The 23,372-nt window shown below is 58.1% G+C and overlaps 1 pseudogene; it reads right to left on the reverse strand.

Annotated features, from left to right (window-relative positions):
- Window positions 1–6,317: 6,317 nt before the first annotated feature.
- LOC142440772 (cytosolic phospholipase A2 beta-like) lies at window positions 6,318–21,889 on the reverse strand (annotated as a pseudogene).
- Window positions 21,890–23,372: the final 1,483 nt, after the last annotated feature.

Genomic DNA, 23,372 nt, shown 5'->3' on the forward strand with positions numbered 1-23,372 from the left:
GGCCCCCGGGCCTCATCAGGAACCTGCTGTGATCAGAGGAAACCATCTTCTAACCACCAAAGGGCCAGAAGGCGCGAATGTACAGCGATGATAATAGGTAAAGGTCACGGTAAAGTCACAGAGGACAGGAAAGATAGGGGCGAGAGAATACAATACAGAGTCAGACATGTTTTATTAGGCATTCTCACTTCAGCTCCTCTTGATGGACCGCGTGGAACTGGGAGAAGTGGAACCTTTGCTATCTTGGGACGTGTATAGGGAGCCTGGAGACACACCTCTTCAGTAGTGACATGGGTCACAAGGTGGGTGATATCTATCGTAAGGCCCCTGTACTTGAGCTCACCAAGGTGAGGAAAGCTAATACCTGCATTGGGGGAAGCTACAAAGGGGGCTGGGTGTCACGGTGGGAAGAGAGGGCAAAAGGATCATATCTGCTTCTACACAGAGATACAATCAGCCATGTGCTCACGTTAAGGCAGCCTAGCTGTTAACGGAGAATCCGTGAGAATGATTTTTAAAGTAGGATAATGTACTTGGACTTTACCTCTAACTTATCAAAGTAGAGGCTTTCCTACCGTGGAACACCAGCTTTCCAGATTCTCACTGTTATAAGTTAGGGAATAGAGTCTTCGTCCTATTTCCCTCCGTGTTAACGCCCCACAAATCCCCAAGCCACAGTCTTTGCTCAAAAGGAGGTGGCCCTGTTCTCAGGGAGAAAGTTGCTGGCCCTCCTTCCCGCTGTGCCCTCGACTTCCACAAGGCGGCGCTTGAGCTGTGGGGCCACATGCAGAAGGTGGTCCTGGTGGAGGGTGCTGTCCTTGGCCACGACCTGGCGTCTGTGGAGGTCCTGCAGCGCCAGCACCGCCTCTTGCAGGGAGGGCCCCAGTCCCTACCCCCCCCTCCGCGTGAACCATTCTTTGTAGGCAATGGATGGATGAGGAGCCCTCGCCCCCAGCTGACCTCAGGCAGTACTGCAGCCTGCCCCTGCCCCCTCTGCGATGGGGGGTGACGAGCCTGGGCTTGACCTAGGCTGGGGTACAGCCAGGATGGCCTGCAGAGTCCTGGGTGGAGAAGCATTCAGCCTGCTCTTTGCCAGCTGCAGAGGGAGCTGGTGGCTGTGGACGAGGTGGTGGTTCAGATGGGGATGGAGGCCATTCAGGTACACCCTGCGGTCCAGGAGGGCCTGGCCGGGCAGCTGGCTGAGGTGCAGGAGGCCTGGGCCACCTGGACATGAAGGTCTGGGAGCAGGGCCAGCAGCTGGAGTGGGCAGCCCATGGCCATGCCTTCCTCAGGCACTGCCAGGAACTGCTGTATGTGCCACCCCACATGGATGGGGGCTCGCTCTGTCCCATGAGGGTGGGGGCACCCAGCTCTTCCCTGCCTCCTCCCTGTTCTACCCTCCTGGCCCTAAGACCTGTTCCCATGCCCTATCCCCCACCCAGCACTCGGGCTCAAGAGAAGCAGGCACTAGTCTATATCCTCAGAAGGGCCAGCTGGGGCCAAGGAGACACTGGGGCAGGAGCTCTGCCTGAGAGCCCAGGCAGTGCGGCCGGCGGGGTAGCAGCTGCTGGACACCAGCCACGTCATAGCCCCAGAGATGTGCGCGCTGAGGGCTAGGGCCAGGGTGGTGCGTGGCCAGAGCCCCCTTTCCTGCTTCTCCCTGCTCCACGGTAACCCAGTCCTGCCCCACCCAGGTGACACCCTGCGCCCCTGCCAACAGCCCTCTGCCCCCCAGGTCACAGCGTCTCCGGGAGCTGAACAGGCAGCTGCAGGAGCTCCGGACGACCTGGGCCCTTCACCAGGAGCACTGCCTGGTGAGCCAGGACCAGGAGGAGCTTCGGGGAATGCTTGGTCAGGCTGACGTCTGGCTGGCCTCCTGAGAGGACCTCCTGCTAGACCCTGACTGTGGGGTGAGCAGGGATCCACCCCTTAGAGGGCCACATGCCTGGCACCAGGACTTGGAAAGGAAGCTGGCGGCCCAGGAGGAGAAGCTCACCCAGCTCCAGATGTAGGTGAGGGTGTGGAGGGCGGGACTGAAGAGGGGTCGAGGGGCCTCAACCTGCGGTGGAGTCCCCAGAGCATTGATCCGCCCTGAGGGGTACCCCTTCGAGGAAACAGCCGCAGGGTCCTGTCCTCCGTGGGAAGTCTGGCTCTGTGGGGTCCATCACAGCTTCTTCTGCCCAACTGCTCCCTCCCCTCCTCCTCCTGGTTTCCCCCTCTGAGAGCTGCCCCCAGAGCAAGCCCTGTGGGACACAGAGGGTCACTATGGGTGGAAACCAATCAATAATCTCATGGGTACAGAGCACACTCTGAGGAACACAGGGGAGGTGACACTAGCTACAGAGAATCTGAGTGGAGCGAGGGTTTGTAATCCTTGTGTAGGCTGGGGGCGGGGTTGGTGGGGGGGGTTGATACCACAGGATCCTGTGGGACTGAAAGTGAGGACCTGAGGGTGGATGGGCAGAGGGAGTGCCCCATCCTCTGAGGCAGGAAGGTGGTCAGCTAGGGTGAACACGGAGGAAGATGAGCAGGGGCTCTGCAGTCACACAAATGTCACCTAAGAATCTCACTTTAGTATAAAATGTTTGTCTCCATTGCAAAGCCACCTCTAGCAACTAGGATCCCCTCTCTCCCCATCTGGAGCAGACGAGTGAAGAAAATCAAAAACTGAAGCAAAGCAGTCCACAGGACTAACGGACCACCAACACCACAGCCCTCCATCCTTGTCCTAGAGACCAGGAGAGTTAGATGGTGCCCAGCCACCGCCTCAAACTGCTCTGGTTGAGCTCAAACTGGCAACTTTCGCACAGCTTGAAAGCCAATGGAAGTCGACTTCATGAAGAGAGGGCATTACAAGTTTGACAGGGACTACTGGAGCCCCGAGACCAGGGCCCTTCAAATCCAAAACAGAGCCCAGCTCCGGGAATCACCCCTGCCCAAGCAACAGTCGAGCTGATAAAGTGAACGCATGGCACCTGTGAGGCACTTGCTTCCCAGAGCAAAGGGGAGCATTTGCCCTCAAAGTTCAGGAGGGAGGGAGGGGCCAGGGAGGAGGCAAGAAGAGTGCTGTGTTATATTATGAGGGCTGCAAACAAAATGTGTAGAAATTGTTAAACTGCTCTGCATGTTTTCACTTAAAACAAAAACCCTCTATATTAAAATTCATATATATATGTGCATTATATGTGTGTATATATATATATATATATATTAGTCAAACCCAAGGTCAGAAAAAGGCATGCCCCGGGCTTCTGCTCGTGGCAAGGTAAGTGGTCTGAAACCCATCAGAAAGACGCGGCTCGGCTGTCTGCTCCCGTAGTGACAGCCTCAGAGAGCCGCAAGGGCCGTCGTGTGCTGTCCTACAGGGCCTCCATGATAGAAATCGACTCGATGGCAATGATTTGAGTGCTTTGAAGGTCAGAAACTGTAGACAGTGATCTATAAACGTCCTTCTCTCCTGTAAGGTGTCTGTAACACAATCAAAGGAAAACAATCGGTCTGCTCCCCAGATCTTCAATGGGACCATTTCCAGGGAGCCTGGCCACACATTTCCAGGCTGTGCCTTCTCAGATCCGCTGGCACTGCTAGGAAGGTTGTGGGCCCTGCGGGGGTGGGGGACTCTCCAGCCTGCTCCCCAGCAATAGAGGCACTAGGCCAAGACTGGAAGAGCCCCGGCGGGGGGAGAGTGGGGAGGTTGAGGCAGTCACTGTGCCCTGCTTCTGACACTCTTCATGTGGCTGCTATGGTCACCCTTGACCTCAGGGAAGACCAAGGGTCACCAGGGCAGAAAACACTTCCTTTTTATGGTGAGGGCCATATCGGGTCTCAACTCCACTGCTAATTAGCTGTGGTCTCTAGCAAGTAACCCAGCCTCTCGGTGCACCCAGTTTCCCCAGTGCTATCTGGAGTCCCCAGAAGGGCCAGGTACAGCGAGGCTGCTTGCAGCTGGGCCAGAACCAGCAGCTGCCCTCACCGTGCCCTGAAGCCAGAAGCCCAGAACTCAAAGGCTGAGCTTTGCTGAAGGTCGTCCGACAGGGCCTCTCAGCTTAAGTAAGCGGTCCCAAGCTCCAGGCTGCACAAGTTGCTCCCTGGAACACGTGGCCCAGGCCCCCAATGTGGGCACACAGAAAGCCAGTTCACCTCTCAGGACAGTGGTGGTGTGACTGGATGTGGACACGCCCGCATCGCCCACTCGGGGCTCCTGGAGCAGGGTCCCCATCTGCTCTGTACCTCCCGCACCAGACACTCACTGCCCTGGGACTAAGAGAAGCCTCACCCCCACCCGCCAGGGCAACCCATGGTCCCCGGGCAGCTTCTGGACCATGTCACTCCCTTCCCCAGACTTGACGGCTGTCCCACCCACGGGCTCAGCCCTCTGTACTCATGCCTTTCCATGTGTGCATGTGTGTGTGCGGGCGCACCTGTGATAGATGTTCACGTGTTTTTGGTAGATGCGTGTCCATCGGTGTGGTGTGTGTTCATCCAGGTGTGTTTATGGTATACATGCCTGTGGTATGTCCATCCATGTGTGTGTGTCTGTGTGGTGTGCGTCCATGGGCACACACACACATCTGCAGACCCGTGCGATCCTTCAGCTTCCTGCTGCTGGCTGGTCTGCGGAGAAGAGCAGGCCCTCTCGGAATGCCTTGCCTACTGGAGCAGCACGGGGTTAGGGCAGCCTCTCTTGGCATAGTCCCAGCAAGCTTGCCTGGACTTGGCCTCCTGCAACTGTGCCCTTTGGCCTGCCTTCTCCTCTTCCCTCTCCAAAACAACCTCGGCTCATGGGCAGCCTGCTGCCTCCCCGTCCCTTGCTGTCACAGTCCCCTGCAGCTCTCCCAAGGCACAGGCCCTGTCACCCTCCAAGGGGAGAAGAGAATCTAGTCAGGGGTCAGAAGGTGGAGGCAGAGAAGTCAGGGCAGGGCAAGGCTCTCTCTCTCTCTCTCTCTCTCTCTCTCTCACACATGTGCAAGCAGGAGCCCCTGTTCCCCCCTACTCCCACCCCCCAGAATGTGCAGCACCCCTGAGCCCACCACCCTCCACCAGTGGAGACAACCTGGGGCACCATCTCTGCTGTAATTGCCCACCTCCACGCACTCTCCCATGGGGTCCAGTTCATGAATGGGATGAATGGCTGGGGTGAAGCCTCATCCTGGACACAGGGGTACTGAGCAGTCACTCCTGCCCTGACTCTCACTCTGTGCCCAACCTGGGAGTCACTCAGCCATGCATTGGGGGGAAGGGGGAAGGGGAGTGTCATGGGAATCCACGTGGTTACCAATGCTAGAGGAACGTGGGGTATTGTCAGGGAGGTGGTGGTGGGGCAGGTGTGACCCAGAGACCCAACATTCATTCACTGGGCCTCGCTGCTCCTCCACAGGGGTGGGTGGGGCCAGAAGTGACCCTGGGGCTGTAGGTGAGTGGGTGGGCCCAGAAGTGACCCTGGGGCTGTAGGTGAGGACGTGCTCCATCCAGGTCACCACATGGAACCAGCCACAGACTGCCCATGCAGGCTCACCACAGTCTAGCCAGGCCACCACGCAGCACCCTGGGAACGGGCAGCTCCTGGTAAGAGGCAGCCCTTCCGAGGTCACACCTTCCTAGGCTCTTCCTCAAGGTGCTCTGACCCCCACCCGCCAAAGAGGGCAGCTACTGGCTGGGAGAGTGGCGCAGGGGTGCCCGAAGCAGACACCTCCTATGGGGCATCCGTCTGGGAAAGGGTGGCACAGCACCAAGAGGCTGGCAACTCTTTGCGGGGCGAGGGAGATGTGTCCTTGTCTTGTTTCCTAAACTGGTCTTTGATGGTGGTACCAAAGGTCTCCCCATTCGTAGCAGCAAGGACATCCTCAGACCGTTGGTGGGACGAGTCCTGTAATGTGTGCAGCCCCCGAGTCCCTGCGTACAGCATTCAGAGCAGCAGGGCGGGGGAGCCTGGGACCCTCCCCCCATTGCCAGCACACTACACCGGGCCCTGCCACCCCGAGCCCCAACCCCACCCCATTTGCACCCCGGCTGCCACAGCACCTCTGCACCCCACCTCTCCCGGTGCTTGGAGAAGAGGCCCAATGTGGCCTGCTCCAGGGGCCCAGGGCCCAGGACCAGAGCAGCTGCTGAGCTGTGGCAAGCCCGTAGTCACAGCTTCAGTTCACAGTGCAGATGGCCCTCTGTGAGGTGCTGGCAGCTCCTGCCCCATCTGGGTACCAGGGCATACACCCAAGGCTAGGAAGGGTGCTGCTGGGGCCAACCAGGCCCTCCGAGGCCCCAGAACACTGGGGGATGGTTCTCTGAGGCTGAGGCATGGCGTCACTCGGGGCGGGCTGTCAGCGCTGCCTCCTCTTCCGCAGGGCCTCGCGCAGGGCAGCCGGCAGCCGCTCCTGGTTGTTGCAGATGTTGTAGTGGGCCAGGCCCAGAAGCTTGTCCAAGTCCTCTTGGCTATAGGTCACTTTCGAGTAGTGGTAGGGGGAGTCAGATGGAGACAGGTTCACCCGGCCGGCCTCCTGCTCCTCGGGTGTCCTAGGGACCCCTGTGCAGAGAGCACATCGTGGGCATGGAGGGGCAGGGTGCTGGGGTGGAGAGCGGGTCTGCTGGGTCGGGGAGGCTGGGACACCAGGAAGGGGGTGGTGGCAAGCTGGCTCACCAGGGGCTGAGTGGTCCCGGAAGGAGTCCTTGACCAGGGGGAAGTGCAGAATGACTGGGGCCTCAGGCCGGCCGGGATCAGAGAACTTGTGGCACTCCCGAGGCTGGCGCTCCTCATCAAGGCTGGGAGAGATGGGCAGGTACGGGATGCCCTGCTCTTGGCACATGCGGCCCACCAGCTGCAGCTGCTGCAGGGGCACAGAGGGCAGGAGAGGGCTAGCCTTGGGCTCCCTTTGTCCTGGACACTCACGTCACATAGGACCAAGCATCAGTCGGAGTGGACAGCCGTGCCGCAGCCCCTCAGAGCTCCACCAAACGGACTGTAGCCATCGCTGAGGCCAGCCATGAAGGGCACACACCTCTCACTAAATTAACACAGAAACTAAACGCTGGGGTGTCGACGGCCTGCAACCAGCTGGGGTGCAGGTGCAGCCAACCAGATTCACCATCACATACTCTCCCCATTGCGGAGAAAGCCCCCTGATGGAGCGTGAATGAAACCCCAGTTCTTTTCACAGGGAGCGCTGGTGGTTAAGCAGTTATGTGCTGGGCGAGGTTCTGCAGGGTCAGCACTGGGAAAGCACCCGCTGCTCCATGGAGAGAGGGCCGAGCACCACGTTCCTGAACTTGTGCCTCCACGTTGGTAGCCACAGACTCTCCCTTAACAGCCATGCTGCCTTCAAGTGAGCACATGGCTGGTCTGATCTCCCTACAGAGGCAGACATCCTCTGGCTCTCTCTTCCTGCTGTCGCCCAGCCCCCCTCTCAGCTTCCCCCAATGCAGCTGTTAGGCTTCCTCACTTGTGAGCTCAGCGTTACTGTCGATCCCACCCACCTTGTGGCGTATGTAACTACTGAATATGCATGTCTTAAGGCTACCTGTAACTACCCCAAGATAATACAGATGCTCTCTCTTCCCCCAATTCCACGTGGTCCATCAAGAGGACCTGAGGTGAGCATGCTATCATAAAACATGCCTGACTCCTTTATTGTACTCTCGCTCCCCTATCTCTCCTAGCCTCTATGACTTTACTAGACCTTTACTATTTTATCGCCATACAATTGTGCCTACTGACCCATTGGTTGTTAGAGGCTGATTTCCTGTGACAAACTGCTCCGTGGGCATTTTTACTCCCGTAAGCAGTTCGATCTCGGAAACACACCAAGGGGGACCCGGTGAGGCAGCATGGACTCCATGGTGGGGATCCTGGTTTGGTTGTTTTGACATGGTGTGTTGGTTAGATATTATGTCCACTTGGACCTGCGTGAAAGTGCAGGGGTGGAGTCCCACCTGTCACTCAGGTGGAAGCCTGGTGATCCCTCCTTGGAAGGAAGGGGAGATGCTATGAGCCTCTTCCTCCTCGCTGGGATTCTGTCTCCAGGGACGGCCCCATGTGGCCTCCAGACTGGAGAGCCGCCGACTTGGCCGTGTTCACGCCAGCCTGGGCATTATCTGCCTGCAGCTACACAGAGGCTGAGGAAGGTTCTCACTAGCATGGTCTTGAATCACACTGGGCTGGGATGCCTTGCTGATCTAAAATGACTTCTTGATCTAAAGCTCTTTCTTTCTACACAGAGGAGTGTTGCTGCTTTTGTTTCTCTGGACAGCTCAGCCCATAGCATGTGGGTCCCTGTCTCATAGGGTTGGGAGGAAGCCAGCAAGGGACACACTGTGAAGCCGCCCTAGCATCCTCGGGTGCCATTCATCTGCTCCCCCACCTGAAAGGCGGCATTTAAGTTGTAGTCCAGCGACAGGATGAGGTCCACGTCCCGGGTGGGCTGCAGGAGGGGCGGGCAGCTGGTGTTGACAAAGTAGCCCACGTCCAGCAGGCACAGGCGGGGCTCACCAGGGGTCAGCTGGTTAGGGAGTTCATCCAGTTTGGTGTCTGGAGAGGTGAGCGGGGTGGGAGGGCAGCCTTGAGCACGGGTGCTGAGGACACCACGCTTGCTCCCCTGGTCAGTGGCAGTCACTGGCTGCTCCTGGAAAAAGACTCCACCCTCAGGCCCCACCCACCTGGCCCCAGCCCTGAAGCAACCTCCAGCCCAAGCTGAAGGAGAAGGCAGGAAACTCTACTCCCCACATCCCGTGGTGCCACACATGGAAGGCCTGGAGCCAAGGGGTGAGGTGAGGGGCCTGGAGCCAAGGCCCACAGCTCTGGGAAGACATCAGGGGGCTGGGCCCCGGTGGGAGAAGCCAGCTTTCCAGGAGGAGAAGTGAGGGTGCTGGAAATAGTCTTTGTGGAACTGGAGACCACGCAGAAAGTTGTGGGTGGCCTGGGCAAGTGGGCGCCACGTCAGGAGGCCAGAGAACAACTCCCCGATCCTCCCAGCCAGGCTGGGTGGCACTTCCATCTTCAGCACTGGGACCTGCTCCTTGTCTGCACAGCCAGGGAGTGGGGCGTGGATGCTAGCCCAGTCTGAGGGCAGTGACCCCGGAGAGGGAAAGAGCTGAGACCAGTGCCCCCACCACCACACACACACAGAGCTGGGAGTCACATGCCCACCCCCAGCACCAGCCCCGGAGCCTGGGCACCTACCCAAGCTGGTCAGGGTCTGAGCCTAGCGATCCCAGAACGGACTGGGCTCCAAGGACCAGTATAAGCTGTCTTGGAGGCTGGCTGCATATAGGTTGGTCCAGATGCCTGGGAGCGCAGACACAATGGGACGAGAGCCACCATTCCTGTCACAGCCTGACCCTTCCCTGCTGCCCGCCTCAGTGATGGGGCTCCCCCAGAAACATCCTCCCCTCCCCCATTCTCTCTCCAAGACCCCCTCACCTTCCAGGAAGCAGATGCGGGACTCAGGCATCCTCTTCATCAGCCGCCCCATGAAGAACTCGGAGCCGAAGAGCTCGGAGGGGATGAAGGCACCTTACTTGGAGAAACCGAGCTCGTAGGGGGAGAAATCACACCACCCTGCGGTGGGAAGGGACCGCTGTTGGCCACCACCCTCATGCCCACCCGAACCCACGCAGGGCAGCCACAAAGGACGGGGCGACTCCCCTCCAGTCCAAGTGACTCTGGGGTCATGGGTGTCTGGATTCACTCGGGTCCCGGACCAGAGTGTAAGGAGAAGGGCATGAAAAACTGCCTCCCCACACCATCCCAACCACCCCTTCCCCGACCCCTGGCCGCCCGGGGCCTCAACCAGCTGCCTCAAAATGCCTCCAAATTCAAAGGTGGACAGGCCGTGCCCCTTAGTGTTGAGGGCATAGTACATGGGGAGAGGTTTCTGGCCGTGCCTCAGAGCCTGTCGCTGCTCTGTGAGCTTGTGGACATCAGGCTGTAGGGAGATACCTCCGTGTAAACCCATTGCTGCCTGGTCTCTGGAGATCTCCCCTCGCCCTGCTACCCAGCAGGGCTGCCTCCAGGTCCAGGCCCGTCCCCGTGGGCCGCCCTTCTGTACCCCATCATGTCGTATGGCCTCATTGATGAGGGCCCAGAGGTTGGTGAAGCAGGCCGGGTGTCCCAGGCGAGCGCGCTCCTCCAGCTCCTGGTAGTACCATTGCAGCTGGCTGGGAGCCAACAAGCCCAGCTTGTTCTTGGTCACCTGCGTTTTCAGCAGTACGGTGGCGCCCCCCAGGTCCTTCTGCGACCACTCTGGATCCTTGTAGAGCTTTTCTAAGGTCCTAGGCAAAGCCAGAGGTCGGGGGCAGACAGGTTCCTCTAAGAGTCCCCCTAGACCTCACACCCCTTCGGACCTTCTCTCCCAGGGCAGCAGCCCGCAGGTGCCTTCCAGCTCCATGGAGACAGCCGAAGCCCATGGGGCACCTTGGGCATATCACACCTGCCACCTGCCTCCTCGCAGACCTTCCAATCTAGTCAGGGAGGCCAAGGGGGCACTGGAGAAGCCTTACCACAGGCACCCCTGCCTCTGCCCACTCACCGCCAGATCCCACACTCAGCCTGCTCACCAAGTGGAGCCCGAGGCCCCTCTGATGTAGAAGACGCAGTCCAAGAGGCCCAGCTCCCTGAGGCCGGTCAGCTGCCCATACAGGGAAGTCATTGCCCGGACCCCTCCACCAGTAGCCATGATTGCCACCACTGGGACCTGGAAGGGCAGAGTACAGCTGGGCTCAAGGGAGGCCCTGCGGGGACTTCCAGTTGGTGGAGGGGAGGTCAGGGTGCGCTGGGCAGTAAAAACCACAGGAGGAGAACACAGCAAGTCAAGTGGCCAATCAGTCCCCTGCCCCTGGCCCCACCACCAAGTTAGCGTAGGTCAGAGTCTGGTGGGGACCCATGGAGCGGGTCTGAGTCAGAGCAGCTGAGGAGAGTCATGTCAGAATAACCTCCTTCAGCAGGGTGGGTCCTTTCGGGTTTTGAAAACTCCAGGGAGCGTACAGGCCACAGGCCTTATCTCCCCATCCCCAGCCTGGGGAGTACGGCGGTCACTTCTTAAAAGATGCAGGCTCACCTCAAAACCCCCAAATCAGCGTCCCTCTCCCCTTGCAAGGAGCTCATTTCCTTAGGAGCCAGTCCAACCAGCAGAGAGGCCTGGCCAGATGTCCACCGAGTTGTCTGAGAGGCCCAGTCTTAAAATCAGCTCCAGGCCAAGGGCCAATGCCCAGAGAAGGGTAGCTACTCCTGGTGGGGCCCGTGGTTCTGACACTGCTCAGCCGCACTGGGCCCAAGATAACATCAAGAAAGCTCCGGGAAGTACAAGGGGGGTAGGTGGGCAGACGAGAGGCAAACACAAATCCGCCTTACAACCAACCCTGGTCGGGCAATGGAAGTGTGGAAGCCCACTCAGCTCAACACTCGGCCTGAGACCCCCACACTCCTGCGAAGCCTGACAGACCTCGTCCTCCTGCAGGTCTCCCTCCAGCTGCAGGGCCTGCTGCAGGGCCTTGGCCACCACCTGCTTCCTCCTGCTCAGGAAGGCCTGCTCCTCAGCATACAGCTCGAAGCCCAGGCGCACGGCCAGCTCCCCTGGTCTGGGGGTGGGGTGGGGAGATGGACGGACAGTGAGGCAGTGCTCATCCTCGTCAGAAAAGAGGACACTGGGCCCATCTCCCTGCAAGGTCCACGTCCATCTCTTCTCTCCCTTCAGCCTGCGTGCTGAAGCTTGGAGAGTGAGGTGGGGATGGTGGGCCCAGAGCCACACCAACACGCCCGGCATGACAGCAAGGCCAGCTGGCAGATGAGGGCGTCCCTGTGGCCAAAGGTGGCCCTGAGTCTCAGCTTCTCCCTCCCCTGCAACGCTGGACCAGGGCTACACTGGGAAGGGGGCACAGGGGCTGAGAAGGAACAAAGGTCTTTAAGTTGGGGCTGCTTATGCTCCTAGACACTGAGGGCCAGCAAAAGTTCTTGAAGGCCCAGCCACGTTGCTTCTATCCAAAAGGTTGCTTCCTTCTGGTCTTTGTGCTCCTCAAACCAGGCGTGTTACTCTCCTCAGCCCCCACCTCTCTCCCACCCAGTGAGGCCACACGCAGACTACAAGGCTGAGGAAGGACCCTTTCTGCTCTGAGCACCTTCCCAAGACTGGGAGCTCCCTGCTGCAGCCACCCGCTTGCTTCCGGTCCTCCAGGCCACCCAGCTGCATGTAGCGCCCTCCCTCCCCCGGCTGCTCTCCCCCAGCCCAGCCTCTCACCTGTCTTCTTTTCTCAGCTCCACCGTCATCAGAGGCTCCTGCAAACCAGCAAAACACCACTCAGAAAGGCTGGCACCTCCACCCCAACTTCGGCCCTGGGATGCCCCAGTCATCTCCACAAGGATGCACCCCCACAGCCCAGCCCAGGGCCTTGGCCCAAAAGAAAAGGGAGAGAAGGAGTCACCCCCTGCCCCCACCCCCGCACTGGCCTGAGGCCCTGTCCCACCCCCACATCAAGGTCTCTTCCTCTGAGTGAAGAGTACCTGGGACGTAGGGAAGACCAGCCTCACGAGCTGGTCTGATGGCAGGGCCCTGAGCGGCACCTTCAGTTGCTCCTGGGGGGCATTCTGCAAGGGGACAAAAACTGTACACTTACCCGAGTCTCAGAGCAGGGGTACCACCCGGCCCTGTGGGCCTGAATTCCAGGGGTTCAGTGGGGGAGCACCCTACCTGCAGGTGGATACTCAGCTCCTGCTCCCAGCAGGTGGGGAAGTGGAAACGGAAGGAGTCGCTGCCTACGGTGGCCTCCTGAGATCCCTCGTAGGACCCGGCGACCACAAGCTGGACTTTTCCCTTTGACTCTGGAGAAAGGAACCAAGGTAGGGGTGGGAGGGGGTTCCCTGCCCGTGAGGTGTTTCCCGCCCCTGTGGCTGGCAGAGGCTGGGAGGAGTTACCCCCAGCCCAACCCCCTCGGAGCAGGGTCATGGGAAAAGACCAGGTCTTGGTAAGCCCGGGCAGTTTCACCCCCAGCCCCTAGCCTTCGGAGGCTAAAGGTGGCTGGCAGCTTCTTCCAGGATGGGTAGCTGAGGAAGGGGGAAGACATAGGCTGAGGGCCAGGGCTGTCCTGGTGACCTGGGAGACTCACCCTTCTGGTCCCCGGCCTCCTCCAGCTGCACATGCAAGCGGGAAAGCTCACGGGCCTGTGTTGGGAAGAGAAGATTCATATGCCGCCCCTCCCACGCAAGGATACCTCACCATTACCCATTCCCCTGCAGCCCGCGGTTCCTGCTCCTCAGTCCCATGTCCTCTGGAAATCATAGCCCCTCCCACTTTGCTCTTTCCTGGTCCAGACAGACTTGCAGCCAGGAGGGCAGGTGAGCAGATGGCCTGAGGGAGGGTGTGTCACTCACCACTACAATCCCAAAGCACTACTATGATCCCAAATCACTACTGTGATCCCAAATCACTACTATGATCCCAAATCACTACTTTGATCATAAAGCACTACAATGATCCCAAAGCACTAATATGATCACAAAGCACTACTATGATCACAAAGCACTACTATGATCACAAAGCACTACTATGATCCCAAAGCACTACTATGATCACAAAGCACTACTATGATCCCAAATCACTACTATGATCACAAAGCAGTACTATGATCACAAAGCACTACTATGATCACAAATCACTACTATGATCCCAAAGCACTACTATGATCACAAAGCACTACTATGATCCCAAATCACTACTATGATCACAAAGCACTACTATGATCACAAAGCACTACTATGACCCCAAAGCACTACTATGATCCCAAATCACTACTATGATCCCAAATCACTACTATGATCCCAAATCACTACTTTGATCATAAAGCACTACAATGATCCCAAAGCACTAATATGATCACAAAGCACTACTATGATCACAAAGCACTACTATGATCACAAAGCACTACTATGATCCCAAAACACTACTATGATCACAAAGCACTACTATGATCCCAAATCACTACTATGATCACAAAGCAGTACTATGATCACAAAGCACTACTATGATCACAAATCACTACTATGATCCCAAAGCACTACTATGATCACAAAGCACTACTATGATCCCAAATCACTACTATGATCACAAAGCACTACTATGATCACAAAGCACTACTATGACCCCAAAGCACTACTATGATCCCAAATCACTACTATGATCCCAAATCACTACTATGATCACACAGCACTACTATGATCCCGAATCACTACTATGATCCCGAATTAGTACCATGATCCTAAGTCACCATTACCATCCCAAGTCACCACTATGATCCCGAATCACTACTATGATCCTGAATCAATCACTACAATGATCTGACTCACCACTAGGACACCGTTGCTGGTGAGCTGCTCCGCACAGTCTGTCCTGGGAAAAGCCATGAGCGGGGGTCAGGTTCTTGCCCCCAAGGAAGCCTAGGCAGTCCTTCCAACCACAGAGGGTCCCCGGGGAAGGACACCAGCCCTGAGCGCACGAGGCTGTCTCCTTCCAGAAGGGACAGATTTGACCCAGAGTCCCTCTCCCTACCTTGCAACCCCCAACTCCCCTGACCCCCGCAACCCCCAACTCACACACTCCGCAGGCGGAATTCAACGTCAAACCGCTCCCCACCCTGAAAAAGCAAGTTATAAAGGTAAGACGTGTGCATGTATGTGGGCATGCATGTGAGTGGTTGTGTGCACATGTGAGTGTGTGTGCATGTGTATCCACATGGCTGTGCATGTGTGAGTGTGGCAGTGGTTGAGTGCGTGTGCTTGCGTGTGAGTGTACCTGTGTATGTGTGTGAGGCTGCGTGTGGGTATGAATGTGAGTGTGTGTGTCAGTGTGGGTATGTGCAGATTCCAACCCAGATGCCAGCCAGGGGTGCCAATGCGGGGAGGGCTGCTGTCCATAATGTAGCCCCGAGGAGGGGGCCGCTCCTCGGGAAGGAGGTCCTGGTTGACAAGGGCCTCGGGCACCAGGGAAACCTGACCTCATTGTCTGTAAACAAGTTCTTTGAAGAGGGGCATTTAAGCAGCATCCCGTTGGTGGTACTGAGGGTGGCCGCCCATGTGGAGTCTTGCCTGCAGGCTCAGCAAGAAGCTCTGGCGCCGGAACTCCCCAGGCAGCAGAGTGCCCACGTCAAACAGCACTGACAGCACGGGGTCGTCGCTGGTCAGCAGGTCCTGGTCAAAGACTTTCAGCTCAACCATGTTCTGGAAGGGGAGCAGCGGGACAGGGCCATGGGGTGGGGGGTGGGGTGGGGGTGACACTGGGGGTACGCAGGACTGGGCTGAGGCAGGCCCACCTTGATCTGGCTGTGCACCCGGAAGTGGAAGCTCTGGTTCCAGACAGGGTTTCTGTAGTTGTTGACAGTGCGCGTCTGGAGCCGGTGGTTGCAGGCCGTGGGCAGCCACAGGGTCACACAGAAGTCAGGGTGGGTCCCTTGGAGGAGAAGAAATGAGGGCCAATTCTCCCCCAAGCCACGCAGAGTTCACCACCAGAGGGATCCCTGGGGACGCACCAAGCCCCACCCTCCATCACCAGCCCTTGCCCATCACTCTTTGCAGGCCCTCCTCCCAGGACCTCGCAGGCCCAGCCCTCCTGCCACCTCCCACCGTCCCTGCCCTGCTCCAATTGCAACCTCAGTTCCCTTCTCCTCTCTCGGTCAACTCACCCACATCCCTGGCAGGCAGGCTGTGGGCCTGCAGCACATGAATGGTGTGCAGGCAGGTCCCGGGCAACTTGGCCTGCAGAGCAGCGGGGAGGGGACAAGCTTGCTGTGGGATGACATGACCAAAGGCCGCAGGCGATGGAAGGGAGGTTGGGGCACCTGTGAGGGCTCACCCTGCACCAACAGGGCCAAGGCCACCCAGAACCCCGAGTCTAGAAGAGACAGGGCACGTCCATAGGAACTTACACAATGCCCATGACAGGTCTGTCCCAAGGGCTATCCATACATTAACTCAGCCGACTACTACGCTGCCTCACGAGGAGGCGGAGGCATGGAGAGGTGACCCAGCAACTGGCCGGAGACCCAGAGGCAGGATCGCTGTGCTCTCCGCTTCCCTCTCCTGGAACCAGCAGGCTCCCATCTTGCCACCTGTCTGCCCCAGCCCATGCCCTCGCTTACAAAGCTCTGGGTGGGCATACAGAAGGGCATGGAGGGAGAGGCCTGCTAGGACTAAGCTCCTGCTTGCTCACTCGCTCCTCCCTGTGCATCCCACCCCTGGTCAGGGGGCAGTTCTGGAAGCCACCTCTGTGCTGGGGCAGGTGGGAGGTTACCAGGCCAGGCAGCCCATGGGCGCCAAGCCCTGCGCCCTCCAGGTTCTCCGAGGGCAGAGAAACAAAGGACCCCAGGACTCCGTCCCAAACCACCCCGGGCTCTGGGCTGAAGCCCTGCCAGGTGCGCTGGGGCCAGGGAGCGTGTGTCAGCACACCCTTTCACTGGCCTCCCAGCTGCCATTGGAAGTCCCAGCTGCATGCGCCCAGGGGTTCCTGGCAGAGGAAGAACCTGGGAAAGTCACCCATCTCATCAGTCTCAGGACCCGACAGCCCAGGCAACTGACTCAGAGGGAGCAGGGGAGCAGCCAGGAGCCTCTCCCTGCCTAGAAGCTCTGTGGATCCCCAGCCCTGCCATGCCCCTACCCAAAGCTGGCAAACACGCCCCCTACAACTGAAGACCACCGGGGCCACAGCCCTCCAGAGAAAGCATTAGCCAGGACTCAGGTGGGGAGCAAGGGTCAGAGTGGGCTCCAGTGCCATGCCAGTCTTACCAGAGCCATGAGGCTGGGGGTCCCAGGCGGGGCGAGCAGAGGCAGCAGTAACCACTGGGCCGAGGACTGTGGGGTTTTAAGCCAAAATCCAAGTATGTCCCAACTGGCCTCCCTAGCCCCTCCCACCTGCATCTTCCGCTCCGCCCAAGCCCCACACCCTGCCCAAGAAATGAGGCACCTCATCCTATACTGGGGCTTCTGACACCCTCCCATGGGCTCAAGGTCCCCCACCACTGCTGGGTTCCTGGAAAACCCACTGCCCCCAGCAGACACCACCTGGGCCTGCCCAGCCGGGTCCTGCTTCCAGGACAGCTCACCAACCACCCATGTGAGCAGGACAGGAAGGCATGGCTTGGAGGGGCCACAGGTCTGGGCAGCCGCCAGAGGTAGGGCAAGGGCAGAGTCCCCACCAACAAGGCTTGTAGAAACATCCAGGTACCAGTAGGACAGGAATGCCCAGTCTCCACTGAAGTAGACCCGGAGGAGGGGTGTATCCGGAGCCTATCATCACAGCAGGGGAGTGGCTGTTACTAAAAACAGCTCTTCAAAGCCAGGGCCTGGGCCACCTGGGTCCCCAGAGATGGCCAGGACTGGAGCTCCAGGTGGGCACCCAGGGGAAGGGGGCTCATCTACCCTTTTGTGGGGGCAGCATGAGAAAGCCAGTTCCTTCTGCAGAGGAGCAGCCCAGGGGTGGGGGTGGGGCAGTTTCTGTCCCCTGGTCCCTGTGCTGGTTAGGAGACACAGGCTCGTCCCCAGGCAACCAACCCCATCGCAAAGTAAACCAGAGTCCCAGTCAATGAGCCCTGGCAGAGAGTTAAAACAGGGTTGGCCTGCCGGCCAGACCGGAGTACAAGCTGTGGTCCCTGGACAGACAGGGAGCTAGCTCCTCTCTCTGACGTTTCCATCTGAACCCTCCCCGCCCTCCTGGAGACACAGAAAGCCACAAGGAGCAGGTACCACATGGAGCCTCCCCGGCTTTATTGAGCATGTCCTTCGAGCGAGCGAGCGGGCCCTTACAGAAACCCTCTCCACTCCCCAGGGCAGCCAGAAAGGTAGGGACCATCATTATATTCACTTCACAGCTTTACAGAGGAGGGAGGACGCCGCAGCTGGCCTCCACCCACGGGGCTGCTTCACCTGCGTGGCAGCTTTCTGGGAACCCTGACCTAGACACCTGCCTGGCACTTCCTGGTCCTCCTCCTATCACCCACGATAGTCTCCAGGGTCGGTCCCAACCCAAACGGGGTTCTGGGTCAGACAGATTGCAGGGTGTCTCTGTGGGGGCCCATTTGGGGAGGAGCCAGAGTGCCCCCTGAGCTGTGGGGGGGCACGTTCCCTGGGGGCTCCACTAGTCCAGGCCTGAGGCCTTGGTGAGGGTGTCGAGCAGTTGGAAGTAACTGTACTTGAGGTCATACTCCATGTCGTACCAGAAGTTCACTGTGGGGAGAGCAAGCACAGGAGTGGGTGGCCCAGCTCTGACCCAGAGCCTCCCCAGCCCACCCGCTGGCCGAGGCCAGCAGCTCCTCACCAGCAATGCAGCCCTGGGACTACTGCATATGGTGGAACCACAAGGCCGGCAGGTAGAGCATCTCGCCGGCCTGCATGGTGCAGCGGAGGGCCTGGGCCCCACGGTACTGTGGGTACCGGGACAGATCTGGTGTCAGGGGATCCAGTGGAAGCCAGGGCACCTGGGGACGGAGCAGGACCGGGGAACTCGGCCTTTGGCCTTGCCAACGGTAAGGGCCAAAGGTCCCCCTCCATCCGCCCTGGGAAGCCAGCCCCAGAAGGCGGGACCTTACGGAGGAAGGGACCACCTTCCCAAGACCTTTGGGGCCCGCTTGCTCCTCGGAGATGGATGAGCTCGCCCCTCCCTGAGGCCCAGGGCCAAGATGGACACTTTCTCCATGGCCTCTTCATCCACCACCTCAAAGGTGCCCGCCTCAGTGCGTCGGTAGGTTGCTGGGGTGTACAGCTCTGATGCCAGAGAAAAAGGGGGAGCTCAGCAAAGAGTGCTCCCAGCCCCTCACACCTCCTCCCAGCCTCTCCTGTTGGCTGCCTGGCCCCAGGGACACAGGCAGGGAATCTTCGCTACCCTTCCTCTGGTTTGGGGCCCATGCGTAAGGCAGGCCCCAGCCCTACCATAGGGGATGAAGGGTCGGTCGCTGGGCGGGTGTAACAGGAAATGTTTCTCTCCAGAGAGGACACAGTAGAGGTTTTCGTAGTGGTCCTTGTGCACTGCCAACACAAAGAAGGTCCTGGGCAGATTTGGTGGAGCAGGGCACATGAGAGGCAGAACCTGCCCAACCTGCCCACCCAGAGCCTTGCGCCTCAAGACAGCCAGGGGTGTAAAAACGAGAAAGTCCTGCGAATAAAGATTTCAACCTTCCATCCAAAGTGTCCCCTGATGTCTCCTTTACGCCCAGTACTAGTTCAACTTAGGCAGTAAAGGATCTCCATCCCTCTGCCATGAGCATGGTGTTCTTTTAAACTCCATCCGGGCTCAGACTGAAAACAGCCTCTTCAAAGAACAGCCAGGATCCTGGAGGACAATGAATTTATAAGGGGGGAGGGTGAATCCCATTATTTTCTACACAGTTTCTGAAGCCCCCTCATTTCCCTCAGGGAGAAGAACTCGGGAAGGGAGGGTGAGAACGTTTGAACCAACTAGAGGGACTGAATCAATGTCACTGAGCTGTCAGCGTAGAAGCTTGGTGTGTGCTTTTGCTCTGTGTATTCTCAACGACATAGTCAAACCAGACTCCAGGAGATGCCCAGGGGGGGCTGGGGTGGAGGGCATTGCAGATCCCAGCCACCAGGGACTTGGCACACACCACACGCCCCATGCGGGTCATCTCTCCAAAGAGGTAAATATTCACGCATAGGGTTCTCCCAAGTTCACCTCCGGGGCCAACGTGCCCTCTGAGAGATGTCTAGTGCGCCCCCACACCAAAGTCATCCCACCCACCACGCTGCAACGCCGCTCCTCCTCTGTTCGCAGAATTGTAGACCGACCCTCCAGGCCAGCCTCCCACCCTTGGCCCCATCCTGGCTCCTCCCTGTCCCTGCATCCCAGAGACACCTACAGGACGTCACTGCGGCCGCCTCCCCCAGCCAGAAGTTCACCGCCTCTGGCATCTTCCCTGCAGGACAGAGGAGGAGAGTTAGGAGCGGTTGTCCCCGGCAGGTTGTGTCTGGGATAACACCCAACAGGATGTGGGCAGGGGTGCTGCGTGCGAGCAAGGGGCATCCCAGGGAAAAGTGGCGAAGAGGCCATGGTTTGGAGGGCTTGGGGAGTGGGCCCAGCCCCCCACAGGCAAAAGTTAGAGCACTAATCCTTTGCAGTCGGTCAACAGTCAAGGCTTCCAGGGCGGCAGGGCCTGACCCTGGCCATGGAGTGGTGGGTGTGGGCCAAGACAATCAATGTCACCGAGCTGTCAGTGTAGAAGCTTGGTGTGTGCTTCTGCTGTGTATTCTCAATGACTGCCCTCTGCCCCAGTCTCCCCCTCTCACCCAGAGCCTCAGAGGCCCAGGGCATGTGGGGCTCCAAGTCGGGCAGCAGCTGGGGCAACTCAGTAAGCAGGTTAGAGCACTGCTTCTGCACGTAGAGCACACCAGGGTGCCGGGCCCTGCCCTCCAGGACATCCAACACACCTCACAGGGGCAGCAGGCGCTCGGCTGGCATCACGAAGTGGTCTCCGCGCACGGAATCAGCATAGCCATCTGGGGTCACCGCTACGCTCACCTCCGTGGCGCCCACCGTGGCCCTAGGGGAAGGGACTCTAAGAGCATGCCCACATGCCACAAGACAGCTCGCCCATCACCCTAGCCCAGCCCAGGGCTGCACCCACCTCAGATAGGGGAGCGACCACTTCTGCAGGGCATTGCGCACGATGCAGGGCCTGCTGGGGCAGACCCAGTCCCGGTAGAAGTGCAGTGGCATCGGGGCCTCCTCCAGGTAGGGCACGGTTGGAGGCACGCCAAGCTCTTAAGTGGGGTGGGAGGTAGATGTTGACATAAACAGCACCCAGCCACTTACGGATGAGATGCCCTCTCTGGGCAGGCCACAGTGTATCACTGGGCAGTGCTCACTGGGGAGGGACCAAGAGACTCTGGACCACCAGAAATAGAAGGGGATTTTCAAGGAGGAGGCTGCCGCACGCCTACTCCAGGAGGGGCCACACAGCCCAAGAGCACGTGAGCAACATACTCTGGTGTCAACTTGTGGAGGGGTGGAGTCTAAGCTGTCATTCAGGTTGCAGCTTGATGACCTCATTTGTAGGTGCCCTCGGTAATCAATAGCTCCCTTCCTGTGAGACATTCCTGCTGACAAGACACACAGAGTTACACTAGAGCCCTGGAGCCGCAGGGCTCACTTGGAGACCCCTGCTAGCGCTGGGATGCCTCCACCACCACTGGGTCCACAAGGCTTTCCACCCACTGGCCTGTGATCTTCCTGCATCAGCATCATTGCTTGTGTTTCGTGAGTAGGAAGAGGGATTTATAGACTGGTATCGGACATATGGGCTAATATCAGACTTAAGGACTTGATCTGGACTGGGCTGGGATGTTTTCTTAATGTACAATTTTTCATTGATATAAAGTTCTCTTTTAAAACACATATAAGTGTCCATGAATTTGTTTTTCTGGTCAACTGGGGCTAACACAGCGGGACTCCTGCTTGGCCCAAACCCCAGTCCTCCCTGGGGCCAGACCCTTGGTTAGCTTCCCTAGCTGCGGTGGCAGACCTCTAGCGAAGTATAGAAAAGCAGGCTCAGGCACCACGCAGGGAGCTCTCCGTGGCTGGGGGCAGCAAGATGAAGGAAGAATGCCTTCCAACTGCGAATATTCACTGAATATTTTGGAATGTGCTCAGCACTTGGCTTGGCCAGTGTGAATGGGTCCTTTCAAGATGCTGACAGCCTCATCGGGGAGACATGCCTATAACCTGAACGCCCTGGGTCTTCCATGATGGTACCGTGCTGTGTGCTGCCTGGGTGGCTTTCTCTTGCTGCCCTTCATCGCACCCTTCATAAACATCACTGACTCCCTGTTGTGCTCCTGGCTGGCTCCTCGTCTCACCGAGTCTACCTACAAACACTCCCAACCTCCCTCGCCCTCACCTTCTCCCTCTCCCATGCCACCTCCTTTGGGGCCCCTCCACTCACAAGTCAACCCAAGAGCCTTCCTTCCCCCAGCTGGCTATCCTTCTTCTTTAGGAACTTGTGAACCACACCACCCACCGCCCACCCCCTCCCGGCCCCAGCCCACAACCATTTCTAGTAAACAAACAACAGTTGCCCTCGAGTCGATTCTGGTTCCTGGTGACCCGGGATGTCAGAGTGGACCTTTGCTCCACAGTTTGTGGCCCTGACTTTTCTGAAAAGGATTGCATTTCACTGGGGGTCCTTTAGGAGTAGGCAAAGTGCACCAACCTTCCCATTAGTAAGACAAATGCTTAACCATGGACACCACCCCGGGGCTCTGAAAAACTCCTCGTTCCCTTCCTGCATGCATGTCCACTTGACCACCTGCACCGTCAAGCACACTATCTACGGGCCCTGGTGGTGGCACGGTGCTTAAGCACGTGGCTGCTAACCAGGAGGGTATGATCTCAGTCCACCAGGTGCCCCTCGGGAGAGAGACGTGGTGGCCAATCTGTTTCCTCAGACACAATACGGGGCAGTTCTACGACTCCAGTGACAGGTTTGCAAACAGGTTAATATACTATCTACTCAATTGATTTCCACTGGATAGCTGTCTCTGTCCCCGGCTAGAATGTGATCTCCATGAGGGTGGGGGTGTGGGTTATGCCTTCCCAGGATGGAGCACAGTGCCCAGCACGCCCAGGATCCCCAGTACACACTGGCTTAATGACTGGATGAAAGGCTTACAATATCTCCTGCCACAGTGAACTAACTGGTTCCCCTGGCTTAACTCCCCTCCTTCCAAAAGCATTTATCACCCCAGCTCCAGACATCTTCTTGAAAGGCAGCCTCATGTTGTCACTCTGAGCAAACCTCCTTTGATGACTTACCACTTGGAGAATAAAGTCTGCCTGGCCTTGGTAACGGGGCCCAACCCATTCTTCTCCTCTGATTAGCCTCTGCCTGGAGCTGGCCCCTTACCACACACCCTCACTGCTCCCTGGCCCTGCAACTCCCTCCATTCTTTCCCTTGGGTAGAGAGGAAGGTCCCCCCTGTGCTTCAAGACCACTGCCCTCCCCTTGAACCACAAGGTCGCGTGCCTCCGGTGAAGTCATCCGATTAGTCTCACGGTCAGTGGGAAAGTGGGGATGTCTTTAGCTAGATCAGAAATTGGAGCTGAATAGGAAGGTTGCAGGGGACCTGGGAAGGTGGAAAGGGAAGAGCTGATTGGTACTTGAAAGTCACTGGCAAAGAGGCAAGAAGGATCCTACCTAGTAGATACAGGAACGCGGAGGGGTGACACGTGGCCAAGCTGTGCCAGCCCACTGTAACAGGCACCCCGGAAGATGACTCAGTAAACCCCTGAGATTCTCACAGAAATTCTTAACAGAGGTGCTAACTGCTATTTTTAGCCCCTTTATGTTTTCTGCTCTTCTTCCATTTTGATTTTCTTGCATTTGAATAGATTTCTTTT

This window comes from Tenrec ecaudatus, chromosome 1 (genome assembly GCF_050624435.1).
Source record: "Tenrec ecaudatus isolate mTenEca1 chromosome 1, mTenEca1.hap1, whole genome shotgun sequence".
NCBI lineage: Eukaryota > Metazoa > Chordata > Mammalia > Afrosoricida > Tenrecidae > Tenrec > Tenrec ecaudatus.